The 14,636-nt window shown below is 30.5% G+C and overlaps 1 long non-coding RNA gene across 1 annotated transcript; it reads right to left on the reverse strand.

Moving 5' to 3' along the window:
• Window positions 1–2,590: 2,590 nt before the first annotated feature.
• On the reverse strand, window positions 2,591–4,485 carry LOC106316650. Its single transcript, XR_001264912.1, has 4 exons — window positions 4,156–4,485; window positions 4,003–4,065; window positions 3,144–3,670; window positions 2,591–2,902 (listed from the first exon to the last, which is right to left on the reverse strand). It is a non-coding gene; the product is annotated as an uncharacterized LOC106316650 (long non-coding RNA).
• Window positions 4,486–14,636: the final 10,151 nt, after the last annotated feature.

The following is a 14,636-nucleotide window of genomic DNA, read 5'->3' on the forward strand; positions in this document are numbered from 1 at the left end:
TCCTTATATTGTATATTTACTTATTATTGTTTAATGCAATGTTTCTACTCCTTATATTGTATATTTACTTATTATTGTTTAATGCAATGTTTCTACTCCTTATATTGTATATTTACTTATTATTGTTTAATGCAATGTTTCTACTCCTTATATTGTATATTTACTTATTATTGTTTAATGCAATGTTTCTACTCCTTATATTGTATATTTACTTATTATTGTTTAATGCAATGTTTCTACTCCTTATATTGTATATTTACTTATTATTGTTTAATGCAATGTTTCTACTCTTTATATTGTCTATTTACTTATTATTTATTTTTTCTTATATTGAAATTTTACTTATTATTTATTTTCTATTTTTTAAATAATAATGCCATGTGTCATCTTTCGAAAGAATTTTTTTCCGCTGATGTGGACGCTCCTCAAAAGGTTTCTTTTATTAGTATAGATTTCAGATAGATGTTTAATGTATATTTTGTATTTCTTATATTGTATATTTACTTATTTTTTATTTTTCTTATGTTTTATATTTACTTATTGTAATATTATAATTAATGTTTAATGTCATATCCTTATATTGTATATTTACTTATTATTTATTTAGCTATACATTTTTCTGATATATGTTTAATTTAGTTTTCCTATTTTTTATATTTTATATTTACTTATTGTTTATCTTTTCTTATTTTTTATATTTATTTATTCTAAATTTCTTGCTTTTATATCAATGATAATATTACGATATATATCTAATGTATATTTTTATTTCTTATATACTATATTTACAATTGTTTAATGCAATGTTTCTACTCCTTATATTGTATATTTACTTATTATTGTTTAATGCAATGTTTCTACTCCTTATATTGTATATTTACTTATTATTGTTTAATGCAATGTTTCTACTCCTTATATTGTATATTTACTTATTATTGTTTAATGCAATGTTTCTACTCCTTATATTGTATATTTACTTATTATTGTTTAATGCAATGTTTCTACTCCTTATATTGTATATTTACTTATTATTATTTTTTTATATTGCAAATTTACTTATTATTTATTTTCTATTTCTTAAATAATAATGTCACGTGTCATCTTTCGGAAAAAATTTTTCCCGCTGATGTGGAGGCTCTATGGAGCCTCAAAAGGTCTCTTTTATTAGTATAGATTCCAATCATATGATTAAAATATACTTCAGGAAATAATAGTTTATATTATTCTAATATTACGACCATTACAATAAAATTGACAAGTCTCACTTCTCATGAAGCCACCTCATCGAAAGGGGTTTCAAAATGCGACACGTGTCATCTCGTTATTTATTCATCTCACGTTTATGTTTATGTTAATGGACCAAGTGTTTTATTTAGTAAGTTATTGGGCTTTTATAATGGACCAAGGGTTTCCATCTTTTAGACGTTGGAGATGCAAGAGCCGCAAGATCACGACGCCTCGGAACAACTTCTTTGTAACGGCTGCAGTTTCATTTATTTGCTACTTCAATTCACCATTTATGTTTTTCACTTACACCATTAAATCTACTCATTCCACTACATCATATTCAAAATCCCTACTCTTTCTCAATAGTTACTGAGGAAATTTGTATCTATAAATAAGGACATATTCCTCCGTGAAACTCAATCCTCCTGCTATTCTGAAATCTAGCCCGACTTTTTGGGTTTACCTTTTATTATCTGACTTGAACTAATTTGCGGTTAAAGGTGGCTAAAGGTATTATGGTCTTTTACTTTAACTAATTTGCGTTTTATGGTTAAAATTCTATAAATTAATAATGGTGAGATTATTATAATTTATTAAGTTATATAGTTATTAATTTAAAGAAAATTTATATTTACATTTTTTTATTTCTTAAAAAAAATTGTTTAGAAGAAGGAAAATATTCGGCAAGTTGTTTTCTTATAAATTTTCATATAAATATTTCGGCAAATTATTTTTTTTATTTTCTCTTTTACATAACCAAAACACCAATGATCAAACAAATATGGATTTTTTTCCTTACTTTGGATAACAATGGATACTAAATGATACTCCATATCTGTATCTGTTTAATTGGTGTTTAAGTTTTGATTTTGTTTCAAAATAAGTGATGTTCTCACAATTCTAGGTAAAATTTAATGTCATTTAAAAGTTTTGACCAATTATAAAATACTACATCTTTTTCTTATTGGTTGAATTAATTTTATTTAATGTTATTTTATGTAACCAAAGCCAATTACATAAAAGTTTGTATTTTCTTAATATATGTGCAAAAACCTTAAACACCTCTTAAAATGATACAGAGATAGTATTACTTATTTTGATTTTTGGACAGAAATAGTTTTCTTGAGTAGTTTTTCTATAATTGTATATATTTTGTATCTTAAATATATAAAAAGAAGAGATGAAATTATTGATTTAATAATATACTGTGGTATGAAAACTTAAAACATGTTTCTTAGACATCCATGCAAGCAAAAACTAATCTAATTTATAATATGGCGCTAGTGTTAGATCAATAAGTTAAAAATTCCACTAAAAACCAAAAAAAAAAAAGAAGGAAATCGCAATCCAAAATTAACAAAGGAAAAGAGTCTGAAACTGTGCCACTTCTTCATTTCTCTTATATAAACTACAGATTTGCGGTAGCGAAAGAGAAATTGGCGTTACCATTAAAGAACAATGCGAGGAACACCAGAACTAAATGTTCTCTTGCCGCAGTTTTCTCTTGCTTCCTCAGTTCCTTAAAGCAAATGAATAAAATTTGACTTGTATTGATTGAGAAACTGTGGTAAGGGTTTGTGTGATATCTTAAATTGTTGACTCTACTCCGCATTTTTTTTTCTCTGTCTTTCAGCCTCCCGTTTCTGATGTGTCGATTAGTTCTTTTGTTGCTCTTCTGATACATAAGCCCATTCTTTCAAATAGTAAGTAAATGTAAGCATGTTCAACGTGACGGTAGAAAATAATAGAAGATAACGGATACTCAACAACCCCATTATATTTGTTTATATCGCTAACAAATCTCTATAATACACTATCGAGCATTATGAAAGGAAATCAAGAAAAAGAACACAAATCAAAAATCAGAAAAGAAACAAAATAAAATAATATGAAAAGAACTGGTACAATTAACTGACCAGTAAGAAGGCTCTCTATGGCGAGGATCATAGCCTCCAAGAAGACAATTTGATTTCAATGGTGCTTGGCTTTTTCAATCATTAGGAAATTATTTGGTTTCTTAGAGCTTGTGGAGTGTTTCTTTGTAAATATCTCTTCCTCATATCCGAACCATAATCATCTTTCATCATATTGCCTGACCGCAAAAGCCACGTCGTTGTCTGAAGAAGAGACACCATCTCTACTTGTGGGTTTGTCACCGTCACGATGAACGTCATCATCAACATCATTCCCTTCTTTCGCTGTTTCTTTATTGATCAAATATGATCTTCTTCTTTCAAATCCTCAAAATGTTCTACATCTTCTTTCATGCAAAACCGGAAAAGGACTTATTGAGTAACATGAGGAAACACAACGACAAAAACAGAGGTGGCCAGGCCTTTAGAACCTCATATATAAGAAAAAGACGTCTACAACGTGCCTTTGGAATCTCAGAAATAAGGAAAAGGCATCCACAAGCGTACTGTGGTGGCGGCTTTAACGCAACCTAGTCAAATATATAAAAGTAAACTTTAGAGATAACACCCAAATGATCATTACAGTGATTTAACGCCGTCACTCTTTATGTGTTAACATCATATTCATATTAATCAAGATCACTAAAATGAGTGTACGCCAACACTTTAAAACCAATTTCAGGATCTACAAAATTCTAAGGGTAAACAATTGATGAACTAAAAATAAAGTGACGTGATGGAAACATAGGAAAACAGAAGCTTTATAATTTTTTATTTTTTTGTAACTGAACAGAAGCTTTATAATTTAGCAGAAGAATTCATGTAGGGCAGTAGAAGTTTGGAGTACAGGTAAAAAACTCACTGCCAATCTTCTTCTCGGAACGGAGGTGGTTGAATGTGTTCCGGCAATTGACGTTTACAAAACCTTGGAAGAGAGGTGAACAAAAACAATGAGAGAGTGAATATTATGAGAGTGAGGAAAACAATTGTAGAAGCTTATCACATAGACACATACCTTTTCATCAAGAAGCAGCATATCCACGACCATGATCTCAACCTCTTTTCACATCAAGCTCCTCTAAGAAACATAGAAGATGTGTTACAACTGTCTGTTTACATCGCCCGTTTTTCAAATCAATAGAGTCTGGGATGTCGCCATGTTGTATGATAGTATACGTATTTATAGGAGATAGATTCTAGTGAGGAAGGAGGAGGTAGAGCCGTAGAGGGTTATTTAATGAGACTTAGTAGGAGGAGTGGGATATAAGATAAGATATAAATAATAACTTTAATTAGATGCTGGTCAAGTTTATCCGGAAACGTTACAGAAGAAAAAAAATGTTGGAAGTGATAATGCTAGGCGTCAGGGGAGACGATGAAGATGAGACAGCAGATAGGGTTTTTATGTGGGCCGCGAAATTGAGCCCAGTTACGGTGGCATATAGCTTCCACAGCTTAGTTTTGATGTGAAGCCCAAAGGGAAGTCGATAACATATAGCTTTAGATGGGATGATTTATAAGGAAATGACAAGTGTCACAATTTGGACCATGCTTTGCTGATGTGGCGCAAGGAGAAGAGGTTAAGTCTACTTTATTATTATAGATAGATAGATAGATATCTATATATAATTAATGAGATGTTTCTACAAATACATGAAAGCATGTGTTAAAACCGGGTGGCATATAGCTTCCACAGCCCAGTTACGGTGACATATAGCTTCCACAGCTTAGTTTTGATGCGAAGCCCAAAGGGAAGTCGATAACATATAGCTTTAGATGAGATGATTTATAAGGAGATGACAAGTGTCACATTTTGTACCATGTTTTGCTGATGTGGCGCAAGAAAAAGAGACTCAAGTCTACTTTATTATTATAGATATCTATATATAATTAATAAGATGTTTCTACAAATACATGAAAGCATGTGTTAAAACCAGAGTTTAAATATTGGCTCATGCGTGAATGGATGGGCAAGAAAACCGAACTAACTGAACCGAAACCGATCCAAACCAAACCAAACCAAACCAAACCAAAGTCTCTTATTAAATAGTTTGGTTTAAAACTAAAGTCATTGTTAACATTATTAACAATGTTTTTTTAATTTTCTATTAAAAATTTAGTTAATTTTGGTTTGATTGTGTTCTTATCAACTTTTTATGATTTTTAAGGTTTTTATTTCAGTTTTGTATTATATTTAATTTACATAGTTTATTTTTATGAGACATTATTAGCGATGTTTTTATTAATTTTCTATTTATGATAGTTAACTTTGATTTGATTGTGTTCTTATAAACTTTATGGGGTTTTAAAAAGATTTTTGTTTAGTTTTACATTGGATTTAGTTTACATAATTTAATTTTTCATAGTAACCAACATGATGATTTCGTGACCATGCGTTTACGTTTTAAAACATGATTTCTCTTAAAAAAACTAAACTAGGGGAACTCGATTGAAAGAAACCGAAACACAAATCAAGCCGAAAACAAACTGAACCGAAACCGATCCAAACCAAACTAATTATGGTTTACTTCAGTTGAAAATTTTTTAGAACCAAATTAACCAGACTGAACCGAACCTAAACCGAATCGATAAAATAACCAAAGTGCCCACCCATAAAGAGGAGAAAGAAACAAAGAAAGCGATTATGTACCTGAAAAATGGACAACATTCAAGGTATTGACTTTGTGCTAGCCTCCAAAATGAAACCAGCTTATCTATGCAAATCGATCTTTTACCTGCACACACATACATATATATACTCGCAGGTTGTGTTCCAAAAAAAAAAAAAATCTTGCAGATTCCACAAAGACCGTTTATGAGAACTCATGCATCTTCTACTTATTCTTTTGAAGTTTTTGTCGATGAAGAAGAATGTATAGAATTAGTTGACAAATTTTAAGTGTTTAAGCATAAAGACGGAGATTTTTCGTTTCTGAATTTAAATTATGAAAATTTAGTAAAGCAAGAAGAAGTTTACCAAAAAAAAAGTAAAGCAAGAAGAATTTCCATCGTAATTCTCTCCCGCGAGTGATGGCCATGGCCCATGAGATTAAGAAGTAATAATAAAATTCATGCTTTGTTCATTCATGAAGACAATCATACTCAATTGGTGCACCAACATATTTTTAAAAATGTTATAAGATTTCACATATATTTTTTTCTTCTTATTATTTGGCCAAATATACATATAAATACAATATTTTATAGTCTATATATATGTAATCAATGAAATATCTTTGAAATCAAATTAATTTTAATTTAAAATCATATTAATATCTTTATATTTTAATATTTAAATATTACCTTTATTTATTAAAAACATCTACCATTATTATGAGAAACAAATCAATTTATGTTATATGTTACTCTTACTTTAAATTGTAATTTTTGTTTAGTATAAAATGCCAACCCCGTCAAACCACATCAAATGATGAAGTTATGTTTTATTTAGTCACATAAACATAACAAAATTGTATTAAAATATTTAAATTCGACACTATTAAAATGAATGTGTCGTAAGATGAAAAATAAACTTTTTTTTTGTTCACCTATGAGAGAGCATGTAAACTAAGACCATCTCCATGACTACTCCATAATTTACTCCAAAAATAGAGTGGAAAATGAAGTATGAACAAAAAATAAAAAATTACTCCATAAACCTTTTACACAAAAACAATTATCAATTAGATAAAAATGAATCCGAGCCAATCCAAACAATACAACAGATCAAACAAGTTCTTGTGCTTCAACAGTCTTCCAAATATATGGCACATAGTAACAAAACAAAGCCCCTCAACCATTTAACCAAAAAACAATTACATTATTCTGTCAGCAGTCTATGCAAAATTAAATATATTTATGAACACTAACGTACAATAATATATAAACTCATACGGAAACGGAAAACAAACACTACTTCATACTTATGCACAGTAATAACACACTAATAATAGACAATTGTATAGGCACAACTTCAATAAACTCCATCAGTTGCATTTAAGTTATCTCCCTTACAAAACTATAAAAAAATGGCTATGGCAACGACACAAATTATACAACCGCCATACAAAAATATAATTGGTCGAACATCATTCCAATTTTTCTCTTCAAATCAACTTACTCTACCCACTAACTCAAAAACTATAAATCATTGCGTACATAAGTTAAAACCACCTAAGTACTACTCAAGTAACACAACAATGATGACCACCATTTCAGCACCACAAAATCTGGGACCAAATTCCCAGTATAAATATTATCACAATCAACACATACCAAGCACATGGTCGAACAATTATCATACATCCCGCGCGTAGCCCGGACACTCCACTAGTTATAACTTATAACTAAGCCTAAAGATTTTACTGAGATATCGTTTCCTTTTCCTTTAGGTTATGGGATCGCTTAAAGATTTTTAGTAGAAGTTTTGACACTAGCCTTTCTAAGAAGAAAGAAAGACAGAAGAAAAATAAAAACGAAGAAGAGGAGATTGATGGACGTGGCATCTCGACACAGAAAAGGAAGAGAAATCTTAATTATGATTATCAAAATAATCAATAGAACACGTCCGAAAGCGCGTATCAAAACCTAGTTGTATTGAATTTGTGATGCTTCGTAACAATAGCTTCAAGTGAGTCAACATATACGTTTTTTGACGATAAACATTAATAATTTTTTACATAAACACAACAATCAATATGTCGAAGAGTTTTACATAAACACTACAAACCCTTCACATTAATAAAAAGGAGACATGGCTAAAATAACTCCAGAGGTTGCTATCACGTTAGTTGGTTAATGTTATATTATAATGGTCATTCAAATTATTTATTATATACACATGGTAGTAACTATATATTTGTATGATATGAATTTATTACTCAGAATTAATAGTTACTATAGTTTCATAGAATGAGTTCATAAAATAAATAAGTCTTTCTATAAATATGAAACACAACTATAACCATTGCGAGAATGTTTCTATAAATCTGTTTGCCACATTAATATTTTTTTTAACTATTTTCCTCATTAATTATTTTCGAAATTGTTAATTACTAACTTTCTCTTTCTCGCTTCTGTTATTAATATATATGAAATAAACAATGTTTTTTATACATTTCAGCAAGAAGTTACTATAGAAATATTGATCGTTTGAAATTTTTGAAAATAAATTAAATATAAAACTATGGACCAATCAAATTAAGACGATTTATTTGAAAGTTTTTCTATGGGTGACACGTCAGTAGAAATCAATTAAGTGATTTGTCAATTAATATATATGAGGATGAGGATGAGAATTTGGCCTTCCTATATTTGATCTTCGTGTCCTAACAAAAATAACATATTTTGACACATTTAGTAGTATATCTATCTACACTATTATTTAAGAAGTAAATTTGTTTATTTGTCATGTTCTCTATGGTTTTAGATAATTTTGCTTATTTTCATATTCTTATGATTTTGATTAATGAGTCATCAATTTAAATTTATATTATTTGAATTTTATTAAATAAGTAAACATAATGATAAGGATAAAATTCTAAATATTTTATTTGAACCAATCTTTAATATAATAGAATCTTTTCAAACTTACTATTTTCTGAATTTTGTCATAGATACTACAAATATATCACAACTCATATTTTACTTGATCTTATGATATACTGATGCTGCATGGAACATGGAATTGAATGCTACAGGTTTAGGCTGACATTTTAAGGGATCAACTTCAACTCTTTCTCTCCAAGGTTTGGAGACTGAATGCTATGTTCTTACACTTCTAATGCGAAAGCTATGATGGTTCGTGTGGTTCATGCAGCCTAACCTTACTCATGTTTGGATTCACTCAGGCTCTCAAATACTCACCCAGCTATCAAATTGAGACTCAACTTATGGAGGAGCTCTACGTGGTTCTCATGAACATCGCTCTTCTCTCCTCTGCTTTTTCTGTTATTGGTTTCTTTTTTTATTACTTGACATGAAAACTCTATCACTGATTTGATTGTGAAATTTATCATGTTAAACTTTATTGCAGTTGAGAACTCAAGGCCTTCAAAACATAAAATAATATATATGAAATCATAAAATGTTATATATGAAGGCTTAGGCCCAACCCTTTACAGTTTATATTATGTCTTAATGAGATCTATGCTAGCTCAGTAGCTCCTAAGGCGTTCAAAATACACATAGCCTCTTTATAATTAACTAGTGGTATTCCGGCGTTACGCGCCGGATTCGTATATTTTATTCTGAAATAAATTTATAACTCATTTGAAAGTGATTAGCGAATACATGAACTTATATGCTATACCGTTACAAAAAAAAATCATATATGTTGAAAGAGAATAAGATTTTTTCTGATTCATTTGATAGTGATTAGCGACAGTAGAATAAAAAATCGATATTTATTATCTTGATGGTTGGTGATAGATAATAGTTAGAAATCAATGATAGATTTGTTGTATGTTGAGCACGTGGATGTAGACTTGGAATGTGTGCTGGATAGTTGTTCCTGAAAGTCTTGTTTGATGTGAGAACTCATAAGAGAGAAGTAGTTCGTTATTTCATTCTTTGATTATTTATGGGAGTTGAACATTGTAAGCAGCTTAAGGTGATATAGCTTGTGGTGAGTTCGAAGTTCTCCATTAGTAAATTCATAGTAAACTAATTTTATTGTACATAAAAGCTCAGGGGGTATTTTTTCCTTTACAAATATTTGATTTTGTTAAATAAAGATTTATCATTAAGAAAGTTCTTTTGCTGACATTTGTCTAGTGTTCTTTTGTTTAATCTAGGCAGTCCCTAATGAAAGTCATTTATGAACATGTAAACGCTTATTTATAAAGAAAACAGATACCACTCGAATCGGTTTGGATTTACTGTATGTTCGATTAACACCAATTTCATATACTACGAAAGTAAATCAAGGAAATAAACTATTAAATATTAAATTGAGTGAATGCTTTGATGACCCTAATTTTTATTTATAAAACATATGCATTTGTGGAACGCAGTCAGGGTAAAACCCGAAAATCTATTCACAATATGACACCCTATAATGAGAGAGTTACTATTATTCTTTTATAGGTTAGAAACAATCTTCTTCATATTTTTTGTAACTGCGTGAGAAACAAATTTTGACAGAGGCTAATTTTACCAAATTAGGAAAAACAGTAAAATATATTGTTTTCATGTTTTGACCGGTGCTCATCATTGTTTATATATTATGCTATTTTAAAGATTTCTGAGAAATTATTGAAGTCCAAAGAATGTACGGTGCCACTCACCGATGTATTATTCTTTATAACAGTTTTTGATATATAGGTACGATATTTCATTCGTACCTGTTTCAGAAAAATATATAACTTGGAGAGCACGTGAGTTCATAAAAGTGCATATGTGTTAAAATAAAAACGAAGCTTTGTTATAAAAAACTTGCAGATATAGTTCAAGCAGCCACAACGAAATTAATGTAAAAATAACATAGAGTTTTGCTTAGTAAGTATAGTAAATGGGGATTTTGCTTTGGCAACAGTAGCTATGCCATGCGGGACTTATTTTTCGATTCTCATGTGGGTCAAGTATGGGAATGGTAGATGCAGAGCGAATTAATCCTGCAACAACAGATGAGGATGGCTATGGTTGGCACTTGTTGTTTCACCAACTTCTGCTCCCACACCACTTGCTACCTCTGCCAAAGTGTTATCAGCACCAATAGAGCCATTAGATGCTACCGGTTTCTCCACAGGCACATCTTCATTAGGTTCCTGGCCATCTCCCTCGTGATATCAAAGTGATTAACATGAATATCTGGTGCTTAGAACCATAACAATTAGAATACACAATTGAGGGGGTAACTTGAAATAGTTAAGACTTTCACCTGAGATGCGGAGGTCAACACGTATTGGTTAAGCTCAGAAAGGGTGAGAGGTTCTATTTTTTGGGCATGAACCAGCTTTGATGTAGAGGCAGACTGGTTGAACCATCCCCAAACAACCTAAAGAGTTTAAACATGGCAGCACAGAAAAGTTAAGAGGAAGCATATGCCAATATTTTTAATTTGCATAAAATTGTTTATATCTAATACCTGTATTTGAAGCAATTACTTACTTTTCATAGAGTCCTTGACCGACAGCTGTCTCAGCGTCAAAGTAGAGATGGGTTTCGGAAAAGTGTCGTTAACAAATAGCCTACCTGCATGATGGAAAGTGAGTTTTTTTAGTGATATATTGGTCTGAGAACACAATAAATTCTACAGATGAAGTTGTGTCTTAACACTGGAGACATTACAAATTATCAATAGCTTACCTCCAACAACCTTGGGATTAATGCTAGTGACCAATACAACTTTTGGCTCAGAACCGTAGCTTTCCAATTTGTTATGAAATGCGAAAGTTAGGTCGTCGAACGGACTAACACACACATTCCCTGTAAAGTATCAATGAAAATGAAATTCTTGGAAAATACGATATCATACAAAGTTGTAAGAGATGACAAACACTGAATTTTAAATTGTTAAGGCTACCTTTCTAGCTTAGAGTCAGCATTACACGATGTGTCCCCTGTGTCCTGACGTTAATTGTGTCGTTGATCGTCTCTCTGATTGCAATGAACTCTCCAAGAATGTCTTGAAAAATTTAAATTAGAGGTCAGTAAGAACAGTGGAAAGATTCTAAAGCGAAAGAAAGTTTATAAGAGTACCCGGTAGTTGTTTGTTGGTATTAGCTAACGACAACAGCTGGTCGTGATTGCAGAACCTGAAGAGCTCAGTAGTTTGCTTAACCGAATCCTTGATTTTCACAAACAACGTACCTTCACTGAATCGAATAGAACAGGTGCACCAGAGAAGAGACAAGTGCTAAGCGAGTAAACTGAACCCTCGATGCGGTTGTCATTCACGTTTCCTTGGATGAGCGTTGAATGCTAGACAGACTGAAATAATGAGAACGTAGTATCTAAATGGTTAAATGAGTAAGAAACTTTAATGAAACATGGTGGTAGTTTGCCGTAGTTACCTGCTTGTCTATGAGAAGCATGTCGACATCCATGAGTTGGCCGTATTTCTTAACATTCCTTGCCTCCCAGAAACTGAGTATACGGAAGTGTTTGAACAGTGACCAGCTTTCAAATAGGCAAGAAGAGTAAACTAATTCGCCATTGATGGATCTGAAGTTTGCGAGAGAGAGACCATTGGGATTTGGTTTCAGTATGACTGTTCATCCCAAGCGACGAAGACATTTATACGGTAAGCTTTAGTTGATTTTTTTTTGGAAGATAGATGCCTGCTTTAATTGGAGAGGAGTGGTGCAGTAGGCGTTATGCTTGAATTAATGTTGCCAATCGTCGATAATCACACCGGTTACAGAAAGGTACGCCGGAGTTAGAGAGATGTGAAGAGACGCAGGAACTTTCTCTGGAGCAGCACAAGCAAAAATGAACCAAACCCTAATTTGACCTGGGCTTCTTAAAGAATATCAATTTCAGCACCCAAAAGCCCAAATAAAAAACATAACGGGAGATGGAACTTCAGATTGTTAAAATTACAATACATGTGTCAACAATTGTCCCATGCATATTGCTGAGGTGGCAGCAGGAGGAGAGAGCAAAGCCAACTTTATTGTATAAGATGTGCTTAACAGTGGGCATTCGGTTATTCGATTCGGTTTCGGGTAGGAACCATTCGATTCCGGGTATATCGGATAAATCACCCTTATATCCAATAGGTATTTATGAAATTTCGGTTCGGTTTCGGTTCGGTTTCGGGTACCCGTTTAATATACGAATCAAATATATTTATAAAAAATATATTAGTTTTTTTATCAAAAAAAATATATTAGTTAACATGTTAATTTAAGTGGTATAATGGTTAAACACTTGTATAATCGTGAATTCACCCAAAGTCCGTGTCACCAAAGTGCTGTTTAATTAATAAGTATTTATTGTATTTTAATATAGAAATACGATATATATATATATATATGTATAATATACGAGAGTAAATAAAAGATAATGTGGTTTGGTGGTAACAATGTTATCACTCTTCTTGTCAAACTTGAGTTTGAGTGGGATTGATGACATTTTACCTTATATCAGAAAGCTAAAATTTGTTTTTTTTCGGATTTTCGGGTACCCGTCGGTTCTCGGTTCAGTTCCGGTTTTGGTTTGGTTATTCAGATATAGAAATATAGGAACAATTCAAATATTTGAAGGTTTCGGTCCGTTTCGATTTCGGATAATTTGGTTTGTTTTCGATTTCGGATAATTTGGTTTGGTTCCAGTTTTTTTTGGCCCAGGGCTAGTTTTAGTAATAATTTTCTAGTATCCCGTTTTACTAATAGAAGATTAGAAGCATTTCAAAATTTACCAATTGAACACAAATTCTTAATATAGTAGGAAAATTCACTCTTTGGCGCTCGGAAACTATAAACCATTTGCGTAAATTATCAAACATAGTTTTCTGTTCTGGTGGACAAGAAAATTATTTCTTGAATTACTCTATTTAAGCTAAAACTAATATTATAATTTTCATACACAAACATGATTCTAATTGATCTCTTAGTTGATAAGGTTTGTAAATATTATTATTTTCTAACAGTTCAATTTCCTGTTATTTAAACATACATTGTCGGCATTTAATTTGGTACTAGATTTTGATCCGTGATTTAAAAACGCGAATATTTTTTTCTTTCCAAATTTTATACAGATGTGAATATTTTCCAACTTTCATTACATACTAAGCGAAGATCCGCACATTGCGTAGAATGAACTATATATATAAAAATTATTTTATGTATTAAATGTTTTTACATATTATGAAATAATAAATATATATCTTATATATTAAAAGAGAGGTCACAACCTTCATTCATGTGTATTTTTTTTTAAAAAAATGACCTAATGGACCTATTCCTAAAAAGTCATGTTACATTTAATCTCTAATCTTATCATTTAAATTTTGGGCCTACAAGAAATTTTTATTAGGCTTATCAATAATTGGATTTAAACAATAGATGATCCATTGGATTTATAGATAACATAAATTAAATAGATATAAATTAATGTTTTAATACTATACTTCCATATGTTAATTATTTAAATATTTGTCCACGTTAAATTTTAAAATTATTAAAAAAAATTAAATAATAAAAATCATATTATCTAACAATGATTAATCTTTACTAGCTTAAACCATTGAAAACAAATTTTAAACTTTATAGTTTATTTTAAAAATTAAAAAAAAAAACTAAATATTTAATTATTTACTGGATAATATAAATCTATGAATCGAAAAGTTTAAGTTTTTAAAAACTTTCTAAATTTTTGAAATGTTACAATATCGTTGAATATAACTATAAAACAATATTTTACTAATCTTTATATATATAGTTATGATTTTAATAATGAAATAATAATCCGAAAATATATATATAGAAGAAGATACAAATACATGTGAAAGTTTGAAACAATCTATTCAATGAAAAAAATATACCGTAAACT

The sequence above is a fragment of the Brassica oleracea genome, chromosome C9 (genome assembly GCF_000695525.1).
Source record: "Brassica oleracea var. oleracea cultivar TO1000 chromosome C9, BOL, whole genome shotgun sequence".
Classification (NCBI taxonomy): Eukaryota; Viridiplantae; Streptophyta; class Magnoliopsida; order Brassicales; family Brassicaceae; genus Brassica; species Brassica oleracea.